The sequence below is a fragment of the Lucilia sericata genome, unplaced genomic scaffold (genome assembly GCF_015586225.1).
Source record: "Lucilia sericata isolate MDLA Ls3-8-SP2 unplaced genomic scaffold, ASM1558622v1 Contig000137F_arrow, whole genome shotgun sequence".
Lineage (NCBI taxonomy): Eukaryota > Metazoa > Arthropoda > Insecta > Diptera > Calliphoridae > Lucilia > Lucilia sericata.
In genome coordinates, this window is record NW_023994169.1 from 492,686 (window position 1) to 506,099 (window position 13,414).

A 13,414-nucleotide genomic window follows, 5' to 3' on the forward strand; every position below is an offset into this window, starting at 1 on the left:
TTTTATGTGAATGTGCAATAAGTTGTTTCGGAACTATTATGCTAACATTTTTTTATATTAATAATATATATATTTTGCAAAAAAAGTTATTTAAAAGGTATGTTAATGTATGTCTTGTTAATTTAAATAATTTTTATTCGTTACTTAATATGGATGGTATATCCACAATTTCTTCAAAAGATTCAAGAGAGTGTAAATGAGAATTAAAGTAGACTAAATCTATAAACTTTTGAGCATTTTTTAAAAATCATTTATTATTAATATTTTAAGCAAAGTTATCCTCCCAGTCTCTAAATTTTGATATTTACATTATTTTTGAACATAAATTTAAGAGTTTAAATTTCCTTAAAAACGTTCGGCTCTGGGCCGACTTTAAGCCGCCGCCGAATTATTATGTCTCTGCCGCCGCCGGCGACAATTTTAAGTCGACTTCGCCCTCTGATTAGGACTTCTTCTTTTTATTATGTACGGTAATGACCAGGGCAAGGATTTCTATGCAAATGCATGTTTGTAGTCAGTAACTCGAAATAACTTTTAAGTAGTTTTCTTTTCGAATCAAAGAATTTGCAACAAATTGCCATCGATTTGTTGTTGCATATTTTGTTATAAATGCATAAATTGCATATTTTGCTTTAAAATGCATATTTTTTTTAATTTTTCGAACACAAATTATATTTAAAAACAAGTAAGAGTGTTATATTCGACTATGCCGAATCTTATATACCCACCATCAAACCGTATGCCGTAATTGGGATGCTCCTATATAAACATTGATATTTGAAATAGGGCTTAAGTCAATTATAGACACATCCCTTTCGTATTTACAAAATATTAATTATTAAAAACGAAATATTTTTGTCCAACTTTAGGGCCAATTATAAAATTTGGTGGAGAGACTTTGGCTGGTAAGAAACTTACTTCTGTATATCAAATTTCATAGCTATACTCTCATTTTTTAGCCAGTAAGCGTTAAAGTCATTGTCTGAATGTGGGGGTAGGGTCAATTATGGTATTTTCAAGCCAGTGATTTTCTGAGGAGAACCTTATATGTGTGGTAGAGTAAATTATGGACCGATCCTCATAAAATTCGGTAGAAAAAATTTTTGCTAAGAAACTTACTTGTATCGAATTTCAGCTCTGAAGTCGTATTTTAAGCCAGTAATGGACGTTAAATTTTTTGGAGGGGACCATATACATATGTATGAGGGTCAATTATGTACCAATCCTCATAAAATTTGGTAGAGAGAATTTAGCTCATATAACGAAAACGTGGACCGATATTGCCCATTTTCAATACCAAACAAACCTATAAGAAATATTTGTCGATAATTTCAACTCTTTAGCTCTTTCCTTTCAGACTCTATCGTGCTGTCAACAGACAGACAGACGGACAGACATGGCTAGATCGTCATAGAATTTAATAAGGACCCAGAATTTGTTAGCAGTAAAGAAATATCTATCTAAACTCCTTTCTGCAATTTTTGCTAGGACCAATAGCTGAAAATTTACAATCATTAAAAAAAATCATGTATGACCAAAATGTCCAACTTTGACCACCTCTAACTCAGGCAGTACTTGACCGATAAAGTTCTTGGCAGATGTGTCTGGCCTACTATCCAATCGTACTAGTGCAAATTTCATTCCAATAGATTTTTTGAGTTGAAAAATCCTTGCCTTGGTTGTAAGCAAGGCAAGGTAACACAAAATAACTTTTAACTAGTTTTCTTTTCGAATCAAAGAATTTGCTACAAAATGGCATCGATTTGTTGTTGCATATTTTTTATATTTTGTTATAAATGCATATTTTGCTTATTTTTTTAATTTTTCTAAAACAAATTGTTTTGTTTTCTCTGTATTTCATATTTTTACAACAAATTTGGTATTTACATACTTAGAATTTTTTGAATAAATATCAACAAATTTCGATTTAGCAACAAAATTCTGACAAAACAAATGCTGACAAAACCAACTTAAGGCAAAAAGTCTATTTAATTTTAAAAAATACATTTATTAAAAATTTTCAAAAAAAATGAAAACCAAATATTTTTTAAATATGTATTTTGTTAAAAACCCATTATAATAACTAGTTTATCATGTCTGTAAATCGATTCGTTTTCAAAACCGAGAAACTTTTAAAACCGAATTTGGTGTTGTGCAAATCGAATTTTTATTTGAACGCAAAATTCAGAAAAATAAACATTTTTAAATGAAAAAGAGTTTAATATACCCATAGCATTTATATTAAGTTACAAAGTTACGCAAAAAATAATTATTTAATTTATTAGAATAAAATTAAATTCGATTTACTTTCGACCAGATTTGTGTACTCGGTATTAAAACAAGAAAAATTATGAGAACTCGTTTTTAAACGAGAAATTTACTTGGATTCGGTTTACAGAACAGACATGTATATTATTTTTCCCAACGCCTATTTCAGTTAAATTTTACTAAAAATTTCCCGAGTCCAAACAACAACATATAATAACTGAATAACAGAAGGAAGTACAACATAAATAGCTTTCATTTGAGATATTGATCATCCAATCCTACCATGCAGTTTGGCAGAAAAATATAATTGTTTCTATTATCCGGATGGAACAACAGACATAACATACAGACAACAAGAGACTAGACAGAACAGACCACACAGAATACAGACAACATACATACAGACATACATACAAACAGACAGACAACAGATCGACATACATAAACAAAATACACAGACAGACACGACATACATACAGACGACCAGACAACATACACATAACAGACAACATAACAACATACATACAACAACATCAACATACAGACAGAATACAGACATACAGACAACAGACAACATACAGACATACAACACATAAATCAACATAACATACATACATACAGACATACAGACACGACACAGACAGACCATACATACAGACACAAAACACAACATACAGACAGACAGACAGACAGACAGACAGACAGACAGACAGGACAGACAGACAGACAGACAGACAGACAGACAGACAGACCGACAGACAGACAGACAGACAGACAGACAGACAGACAGACAGACAGACAGGACAGACAGAAACAGAAAGACAGACAGACAGACAGGACAGACAGACAGACAGGACGACAGACAGACAGACAGAACAGACAGACAGGACGACAGACAGACAGACAGACAGACAGACAGACAGACAGACAGACAGACAGACAGACAGACAGGACAGACAGACAGACAGACCAGACATACATGGACAGACAGACAGCAGTAAGACAGACAGACATACAGACAGACAGACATACAGACAGACAGACAGACATACAGACAGACAGACAGACAGAACACAGACAGACAGACAGACAGACAGACATACAGCAGACAGACAGCAGACATACAGACAGACATACATACAGACATACATACAGACATACAACAGACGACATACATACATACATACATACATACATACATACTACATACATACATACATACATACATACATACATACATACATACAACATACATACATACATACATACATACATACATACATACATACATACAATGTTTTTAGGATTTTTTAAATAAAATAAATTTGTTAAACTTTAAAATATTAACTTTTTAATCTGTTGTACCTACAGGACTCTTCCAGAATAAAAATTTTTATTCTGCTTAGGGCTGACAATGTAAGTAATCTTGAAGAAAAATTTTCAATATGGTAACACCGTTAATTTTCCAAAAATTGCCCTTCGTCTCTATTACAGAAAGAAAAGAAAACAATGTTTTATTTATAGAAATTCTCCAATTCTAACTGGACTTTTTACAAACACTTGAAATTTTTTTTTTAACTTTATAAGAAATGAAAATAATAAATTAATCTTGAGTTATTTATTGAAATTTATTAAAACAGAAAAAATACTTTCTACTAGTTAGGGCCTTTAAATTTTTTTCAGAAAAAAAATTACATCTAATTATACCTATGACTAGTACTTGTTTTGTTAATTATAATAGAAATTTTGTGTTTGGTATAAAACTACTAACAAAACATATTTGTGTGTACACAAGCAGACATGTCTCTGTAGGCCCAGAAATAGTTAAGAGATTTAAAATGAACCTTGAAATAGATTTTTTGCCTTTGGTAATTTTTCTCTTCAAAGCAAATTCAATTGGCAGATTTTTGTTGTAAAGTTCTATAAACATGTTTTTAAACACACTTTCACATCACTTTATGAAGAGGTATGACATCAACCTACTGCCATGGTCATGACTTGAATTGACGAATTATTATTAATTCATACAAAATATATATGTACACATTAAGAAGTTGCTGTCATATTGATGAGTGGGCGGAGGTTTATTGGTAGAATTCTGAAAGATTTTTAATATATCTGATATGTACCTCTAAGACGTTCTTTACTGCCAGAATCTCACAAATACAAAAGCCCAAAACGCACACACCTCCACCGTTTACAGGCAGTCTTATTTTTGGAGCTGTATTTCCTTTTTTCACTTCAAACAAATTACTTTACTATAAATAACAGTATCAGTTTTTTAATACATATACGCGTCTATGTTATACACTACAACCGAACGTGCTCTGACGCACCACCCGTACACAATTCGTAAAACTGACTAAATTTTTTTTCTTTTCTCCTTTCGATAAAAAGATATTATACCAGGCATGGAAAATTGAAATTTTGAAAAGTACAAACTTTTATCCAGGGCACACTTAGAAGGGTGACTGCATCACTACAACAATACAAAAACAACATGTATTTTGTTTTTGTACTAGAATCAGACTAACGTCAAAAATGACATAAGAAATGTAAACAAATAACATTCTTAACATGTAAACAATAACAACTTTTGACATTATGCATATTCTACACAAAAATAAAATAATAATCAGCTGCTTTATTGCAGTCACCTTATTTTATTATACCATGATCCTATCCCATGATCAAGGCGAATTCAGATAAGGTGGTGGTAGTTATGCAACAACAAAATTTTACATTATTATGTTTTGCATTTGGTTTACGTAGATGTCAAAAACCATAACCCCATGTCTATATTAGACAAATATTTATTATGCTAAACGTCAAATTGTTATCATGATACAAAATTACCAGGTAGAGACGGCATTTATTGGCGTTATAACGTCGTTATAACAGACAAACGTTGTCTTGATAACAAACTTCATTTTTATGTAACATTTGTTTAGAATTTTATTTTTGTACAATTAAAATTGTGTTCATTTACAAAATTTACATTTAATTTTATTTCAATAAAATTATCTGTGAGTTGTCGTGATAAAATCAGCATTTTGTTACCCCTATACATTAACATAAACAAAAAACTGAAAATTTTTCAGCCGACGTTTTGTCAAGTGCCGTGATAAATATTTATCTAATATAGACACGGGGTAAGTACGGCGAATTCATTTGATGAACAATTTTTGTAAAATGTTTATATTTTATTAAAAAATAAAGATATTAATATTTGTGAGGAAAATATATTCTGAATTGAATAATGTTTGTTTCAAACGAAAAATTCTATTCCGGCAGATTAATTTGAAAAATTTAAGTGAGTGCCTGAAGTTAAGTAAAACTTAATTTTTTGTGAAAAATAAGCATAAAAAAGTATATATTCATGAAAATATTATATTACGAATGAATGAATATTTGTTGCGAATGGATAATTCTACTCCGGCGGAGTAATTTTCAATATTTGGCCATCATGTAGCAGCCGCTGGACGGGTAAATACCTCATATGGGGTTTTACCCATATCTTTATCTACATAGTGTATATATAAAACAATATTGTTTAATTTGTTAACATTTAATAGATTTCAAAATTAAGCCAGCCAGCTGGTTAAATTCTTCATATGCGTTTCTTAATATTAAGTGTTCCGGAAGAGATTTTTTTAGTTAATCACGTTATCTACACCATTTTAATATAACATATAAAAAAATATTGTGTAATATGTTAACATTTAAAAGAAAAAAATATTTTTCTTAAATAACATATTTGTATACATACCAATTATGCCATTATTTAAATAAAATGATATTTGTTTACGGGATGCTTGGTCTTTTCAGATTTTTTACATAAATAATTCAAAATATTAACGAAGTTTTTCTCCGTTGAACGGACATTTTTAAATATAAAAATGTAAACAATAACAAACTTTGACAGCTACGCAAACCAGGCGAATTAAGGAGAAAATTATCAGCTGATTAAATAACACCACCTTATATGAATTCGCCATGCCCATGATGGAATAACAAGAGGAAGTCAATTCTACAAAACAACAAAAGATTAATACTTAAGTCGAAAAGTGCATATGTTGCCAGAGTGATGTTTTTAATATATACTAGGGTTCTATAGTTGAAACGAAAATTCTACTTTTCGACTTTTTCATTTAGTTAAAAGTCACGCACATAAAGAAAACAACCCGACGAAAAATAAAACAAACCGTAACAGCTGTTTTATCAAAATAAACATTTTTTTTGGTGTGGTGAGTTATTTTTGTTTACAAATAACGCACATAAAGAAAACAACCCGACGAAAAATAAAACAAACCGTAACAGCTGTTTTATCAAAATAAACATTTTTTTTGGTGTGGTGAGTTATTTTTGTTTACAAATATGTGTTTCTGCACGTGGAAAAGACGCAAAAACTCGTTTTCATTATTTACATTTTCAATATGTGTTTATGCACGTGGAAACAATTCAAAAAAATTGATTTTCATGATTTACATTAAAAAAAATATTTTTGATCAATTAAAATATGTGTATAAATGTGGAAAGGAACAAATCTGATAAAATTATATTTGGGATTATATCGTTACAGAATGCCTTTTAATAAAAAACATTCAAAAAATGTTACTATGGTCATATATGTATATAAAATGATATATAACTGCTATCGGACGATCTTGTGCACGATAAAAACCTATATAGAACTTTAAGTTGGAAGTGTAGAAATAGGATGGCATACATTTTTTTCCGGGTTTCATCGTTCTAGGGTGTGTACTACAACAACAAACTTTTTTTTTACAAAAAATGTTACTATAGCCGTATATATAAAATGATATATAAGTGCTATCGGACGATCTTGTGCACGATAAAAACCTATATAGAACTTTAAGTTGGAAGTGTAGAAATCGGATGGCATACATTTTTTTCCGAATTTCATCGTTCTAGGGTGTGTACTACAACAACAAACTTTTTTTTAACAAAAAATGTTATTATGGCCGTATATATAAAATGATATATAAGTGCTATCGGACGATCTTGTGCACGATAAAAACCTATATAGAACTTTAAGTTGGAAGTGTAGAAATCGGATGCCATACATTTTTTTCCGGATTTCATCGTTCTAGGGTGTGTACTACAACAACAAACTTTTTTTTTACAAAAAATGTTACTATAGCCGTATATATAAAATGATATATAAGTGCTATCGGACGATCTTGTGCACGATAAAAACCTATATAGAACTTTAAGTTGGAAGTGTAGAAATCGTATGGCATACATTTTTTTCCGGATTTCATCGTTCTAGGGTGTGTACTACAACAACAAACTTTTTTTTACAAAAAATGTTACTATAGCCGTATATATAAAATGATATATAAGTGCTATCGGACGATCTTGTGCACGATAAAAACCTATATAGAACTTTAAGTTGGAAGTGTAGAAATCGGATGGCATACATTTTTTTCCGAATTTCATCGTTCTAGGGTGTGTACTACAACAACAAACTTTTTTTTAACAAGAAATGTTATTATGGCCGTATATATAAAATGATATATAAGTGCTATCGGACGATCTTGTGCACGATAAAAACCTATATAGAACTTTAAGTTGGAAGTGTAGAAATCGGATGCCATACATTTTTTTCCGGATTTCATCGTTCTAGGGTGTGTACTACAACAACAAACTTTTTTTTTACAAAAAATGTTACTATAGCCGTATATATAAAATGATATATAACTGCTATCGGACGATCTTGTGCACGACAAAAACCTATATAGAACTTTAAGTTGGAAGTGTAGAAATCGGATGGCATACATTCTTTTCCGGATTTCATCGTTCTAGGGTGTGTACTACAACAACAAACTTTTTTTTTACAAAAAATGTTACTATAGCCGTATATATAAAATGATATATAAGTGCTATCGGACGATCTTGTGCACGATAAAAACCTATATAGAACTTTAAGTTGGAAGTGTAGAAATCGGATGGCATACATTTTTTTCCGGATTTCATCGTTCTAGGGTGTGTACTACAACAACAAACTTTTTTTTTACAAAAAATGTTACTATAGCCGTATATATAAAATGATATATAAGTGCTATCGGACGATCTTGCGCACGATAAAAACCTATATAGAACTTTAAGTTGGAAGTGTAGAAATCGGATGGCATACATTTTTTTCCGAATTTCATCGTTCTAGGGTGTGTACTACAACAACAAACTTTTTTTTAACAAAAAATGTTATTATGGCCGTATATATAAAATGATATATAAGTGCTATCGGACGATCTTGTGCACGATAAAAACCTATATAGAACTTTAAGTTGGAAGTGTAGAAATCGGATGGCATACATTTTTTTCCGGATTTCATCGTTCTAGGGTGTGTACTACAACAACAAACTTTTTTTTTACAAAAAATGTTACTATAGCCGTATATATAAAATGATATATAACTGCTATCGGACGATCTTGTGCACGATAAAAACCTATATAGAACTTTAAGTTGGAAGTGTAGAAATCGGATGGCATACATTTTTTTCCGGATTTCATCGTTCTAGGGTGTGTACTACAACAACAAACTTTTTTTTTACAAAAAATGTTATGGAAGTATATATAAAATGATATATAAGTGCTATCGGACGATCTTGTGCACGATAAAAACCTATATAGAACTTTAAGTTGGAAGTGTAGAAATCGGATGGCATACATTTTTTTCCGGATTTCATCGTTCTAGGGTGTGTACTACAACAACAAACTTTTTTTTTACAAAAAATGTTATGGAAGTATATATAAATTGATATATAACTGCTATCGGACGATCTTGTGCACGATAAAAACCTATATAGAACTTTAAGTTGGAAGTGTAGAAATCGGATGACATACATTTTTTTCCAGATTTCATCGTTCTAGGGTGTGTACTGCAACAACAAACTTTTTTTTTACAAAAAATGTTATTATGGAAGTATATATAAATTGATATATAACTGCTATCGGACGATCTTGTGCACGATAAAAACCTATATAGAACTTTAAGTTGGAAGTGTAGAAATCGTATGGCATACATTTTTTTCCGGATTTCATCGTTCTAGGGTGTGTACTACAACAACAAACTTTTTTTTTACAAAAAATGTTACTATAGCCGTATATATAAAATGATATATAAGTGCTATCGGACGATCTTGTGCACGATAAAAACCTATATAGAACTTTAAGTTGGAAGTGTAGAAATCGGATGGCATACATTTTTTTCCGGATTTCATCGTTCTAGGGTGTGTACTACAACAACAAACTTTTTTTTTACAAAAAATGTTATTATGGAAGTATATATAAATTGCTATATAACTGCTATCGGACGATCTTGTGCACGATAAAAACCTATATAGAACTTTAAGTTGGAAGTGTAGAAATCGGATGGCATACATTTTTTTCCGGATTTCATCGTTCTAGGGTGTGTACTACAACAACAAACTTTTTTTTTACAAAAAAATGTTATTATGGAAGTATATATAAATTGCTATATAACTGCTATCGGACGATCTTGTGCACGATAAAAACCTATATAGAACTTTAAGTTGGAAGTGTAGAAATCGGATGGCATACATTTTTTTCCGGATTTCATCGTTCTAGGGTGTGTACTACAACAACAAACTTTTTTTTTACAAAAAAATGTTATTATGGAAGTATATATAAATTGCTATATAACTGCTATCGGACGATCTTGTGCACGATAAAAACCTATATAGAACTTTAAGTTGGAAGTGTAGAAATCGGATGACATACATTTTTTCCAGATTTCATCATTCTAGGGTGTGTACTACAACAACAAACTTTTTTTTTACAAAAAATGTTATTATGGAAGTATATATAAATTTCTATATAACTGCTATCGGACGATCTTGTGCACGATAAAAATCTATATAGAACTTTAAGTTGGAAGTGTAGAAATCGTATGGCATACATTTTTTTCCGGATTTCATCGTTCTAGGGTGTGTACTACAACAACAAACTTTTTTTTTACAAAAAATGTTACTATAGCCGTATATATAAAATGATATATAACTGCTATCGGACGATCTTGTGCACGACAAAAACCTATATAGAACTTTAAGTTGGAAGTGTAGAAATCGTATGGCATACATTTTTTTCCGGATTTCGTCGTTCTAGGGTGTGTACTACAACAACAAACTTTTTTTTTTACAAAAAATGTTACTATAGCCGTATATATAAAATGATATATAAGTGCTATCGGACGATCTTGTGCACGATAAAAACCTATATAGAACTTTAAGTTGGAAGTGTAGAAATCGTATGGCATACATTTTTTTCCGGATTTCATCGTTCTAGGGTGTGTACTACAACAACAAACTTTTTTTTTACAAAAAATGTTACTATAGCCGTATATATAAAATGATATATAACTGCTATCGGACGATCTTGTGCACGATAAAAACCTATATAGAACTTTAAGTTGGAAGTGTAGAAATCGGATGGCATACATTTTTTTCCGGATTTCATCGTTCTAGGGTGTGTACTACAACAACAAACTTTTTTTTTACAAAAAATGTTACTATAGCCGTATATATAAAATGATATATAACTGCTATCGGACGATCTTGTGCACGATAAAAACCTATATAGAACTTTAAGTTGGAAGTGTAGAAATCGGATGGCATACATTTTTTTCCGGATTTCATCGTTCTAGGGTGTGTACTACAACAACAAACTTTTTTTTTACAAAAAATGTTATTATGGCCGTATATATAAAATGATATATAAGTGCTATCGGACGATCTTGTGCACGATAAAAACCTATATAGAACTTTAAGTTGGAAGTGTAGAAATCGGATGGCATACATTTTTTTCCGGATTTCATCGTTCTAGGGTGTGTACTACAACAACAAACTTTTTTTTTACAAAAAATGTTATGGAAGTATATATAAATTGATATATAACTGCTATCGGACGATCTTGTGCACGATAAAAATCTATATAGAACTTTAAGTTGGAAGTGTAGAAATCGTATGGCATACATTTTTTCCCGGATTTCATCGTTCTAGGGTGTGTACTACAACAACAAACTTTTTTTTTACAAAAAATGTTACTATAGCCGTATATATAAAATGATATATAAGTGCTATCGGACGATCTTGTGCACGATAAAAACCTATATAGAACTTTAAGTTGGAAGTGTAGAAATCGGATGGCATACATTTTTTTCCGGATTTCATCGTTCTAGGGTGTGTACTACAACAACAAACTTTTTTTTTACAAAAAAATGTTATTATGGAAGTATATATAAATTGCTATATATCTGCTATCGGACGATCTTGTGCACGATAAAAACCTATATAGAACTTTAAGTTGGAAGTGTAGAAATCGGATGGCATACATTTTTTTCCGGATTTCATCGTTCTAGGGTGTGTACTACAACAACAAACTTTTTTTTTACAAAAAATGTTACTATAGCCGTATATATAAAATGATATATAACTGCTATCGGACGATCTTGTGCACGATAAAAACCTATATAGAACTTTAAGTTGGAAGTGTAGAAATCGGATGGCATACATTTTTTTCCGGATTTCATCGTTCTAGGGTGTGTACTACAACAACAAACTTTTTTTTTACAAAAAATGTTACTATAGCCGTATATATAAAATGATATATAACTGCTATCGGACGATCTTGTGCACGATAAAAACCTATATAGAACTTTAAGTTGGAAGTGTAGAAATCGGATGGCATACATTTTTTTCCGGATTTCATCGTTCTAGGGTGTGTACTACAACAACAAACTTTTTTTTTACAAAAAATGTTATTATGGAAGTATATATAAATTTCTATATAACTGCTATCGGACGATCTTGTGCACGATAAAAACCTATATAGAACTTTAAGTTGGAAGTGTAGAAATCGGATGGCATACATTTTTTTCCGGATTTCATCGTTCTAGGGTGTGTACTACAACAACAAACTTTTTTTTTACAAAAAATTTTACTATAGCCGTATATATAAAATGATATATAAGTGCTATCGGACGATCTTGTGCACGATAAAAACCTATATAGAACTTTAAGTTGGAAGTGTAGAAATCGGATGGCATACATTTTTTTCCGGATTTCATCGTTCTAGGGTGTGTACTACAACAACAAACTTTTTTTTTATAAAAAATGTTACTATAGCCGTATATATAAAATTATATATAACTGCTATCGGACGATCTTGTGCACGACAAAAACCTATATAGAACTTTAAGTTGGAAGTGTAGAAATCTTATGGCATACATTTTTTTCCGGATTTCATCGTTCTAGGGCGTGTACTACAACAACAAACTTTTTTTTTACAAAAAATGTTACTATAGCCGTATATATAAAATGATATATAACTGCTATCGGACGATCTTGTGCACGATAAAAACCTATATAGAACTTTAAGTTGGAAGTGTAGAAATCGGATGGCATACATTTTTTTCCGGATTTCATCGTTCTAGGGTGTGTACTACAACAACAAACTTTTTTTTACAAAAAATGTTACTATAGCCGTATATATAAAATGATATATAACTGCTATCGGACGATCTTGTGCACGATAAAAACCTATATAGAACTTTAAGTTGGAAGTGTAGAAATCGGATGGCATACATTTTTTTCCGGATTTCATCGTTCTAGGGTGTATACTACAACAACAAACTATTTTTTTTACAAAAAATGTTATTATGGAAGTATATATAAATTTCTATATAACTGCTATCGGACGATCTTGTGCACGATAAAAACCTATATAGTAGAACTTTAAGTTGGAAGTGTAGAAATCGTATGGCATACATTTTTTACCGGATTTCATCGTTCTAGGGTGTGTACTACAACAACAAACTTTTTTTTTACAAAAAATGTTACTATAGCCGTATATATAAAATGATATATAACTGCTATCGGACGATCTTGTGCACAATAAAAACCTATATAGAACTTTAAGTTGGTAGTGTAGAAATCGGATGGCATACATTTTTTTCCGGATTTCATCGTTCTAGGGTGTGTACTACAACAACAAACTTTTTTTTTACAAAAAATGTTATTATGGAAGTATATATAAATTTCTATATAACTGCTATCGGACGATCTTGTGCACGATAAAAACCTATATAGAACTTTAAGTTGGA

The 13,414-nt window shown here is 30.8% G+C and overlaps 1 protein-coding gene across 19 annotated transcripts in view; it reads right to left on the reverse strand.

Moving 5' to 3' along the window:
- Positions 1 to 13,414, reverse strand: part of LOC119601032 (plasma membrane calcium-transporting ATPase 1) — a 554,548-nt gene that overhangs the window by 474,533 nt on the left and 66,601 nt on the right. For 15 of the 19 annotated variants that reach the window (XR_005231173.1, XR_005231172.1, XR_005231175.1 and 12 more), the window contains exon 1: positions 4,398 to 4,632. The exons of 1 other annotated variant lie outside the window; for it this stretch is intronic. The gene's annotated coding sequence lies outside the window, so the exon portion shown is untranslated. Of the gene's footprint in view, positions 1 to 4,397; positions 4,738 to 13,414 lie in introns of those variants that run through there. 3 more of the 19 variants (XM_037951690.1, XM_037951693.1, XM_037951692.1) reach the window with 3 other exon arrangements.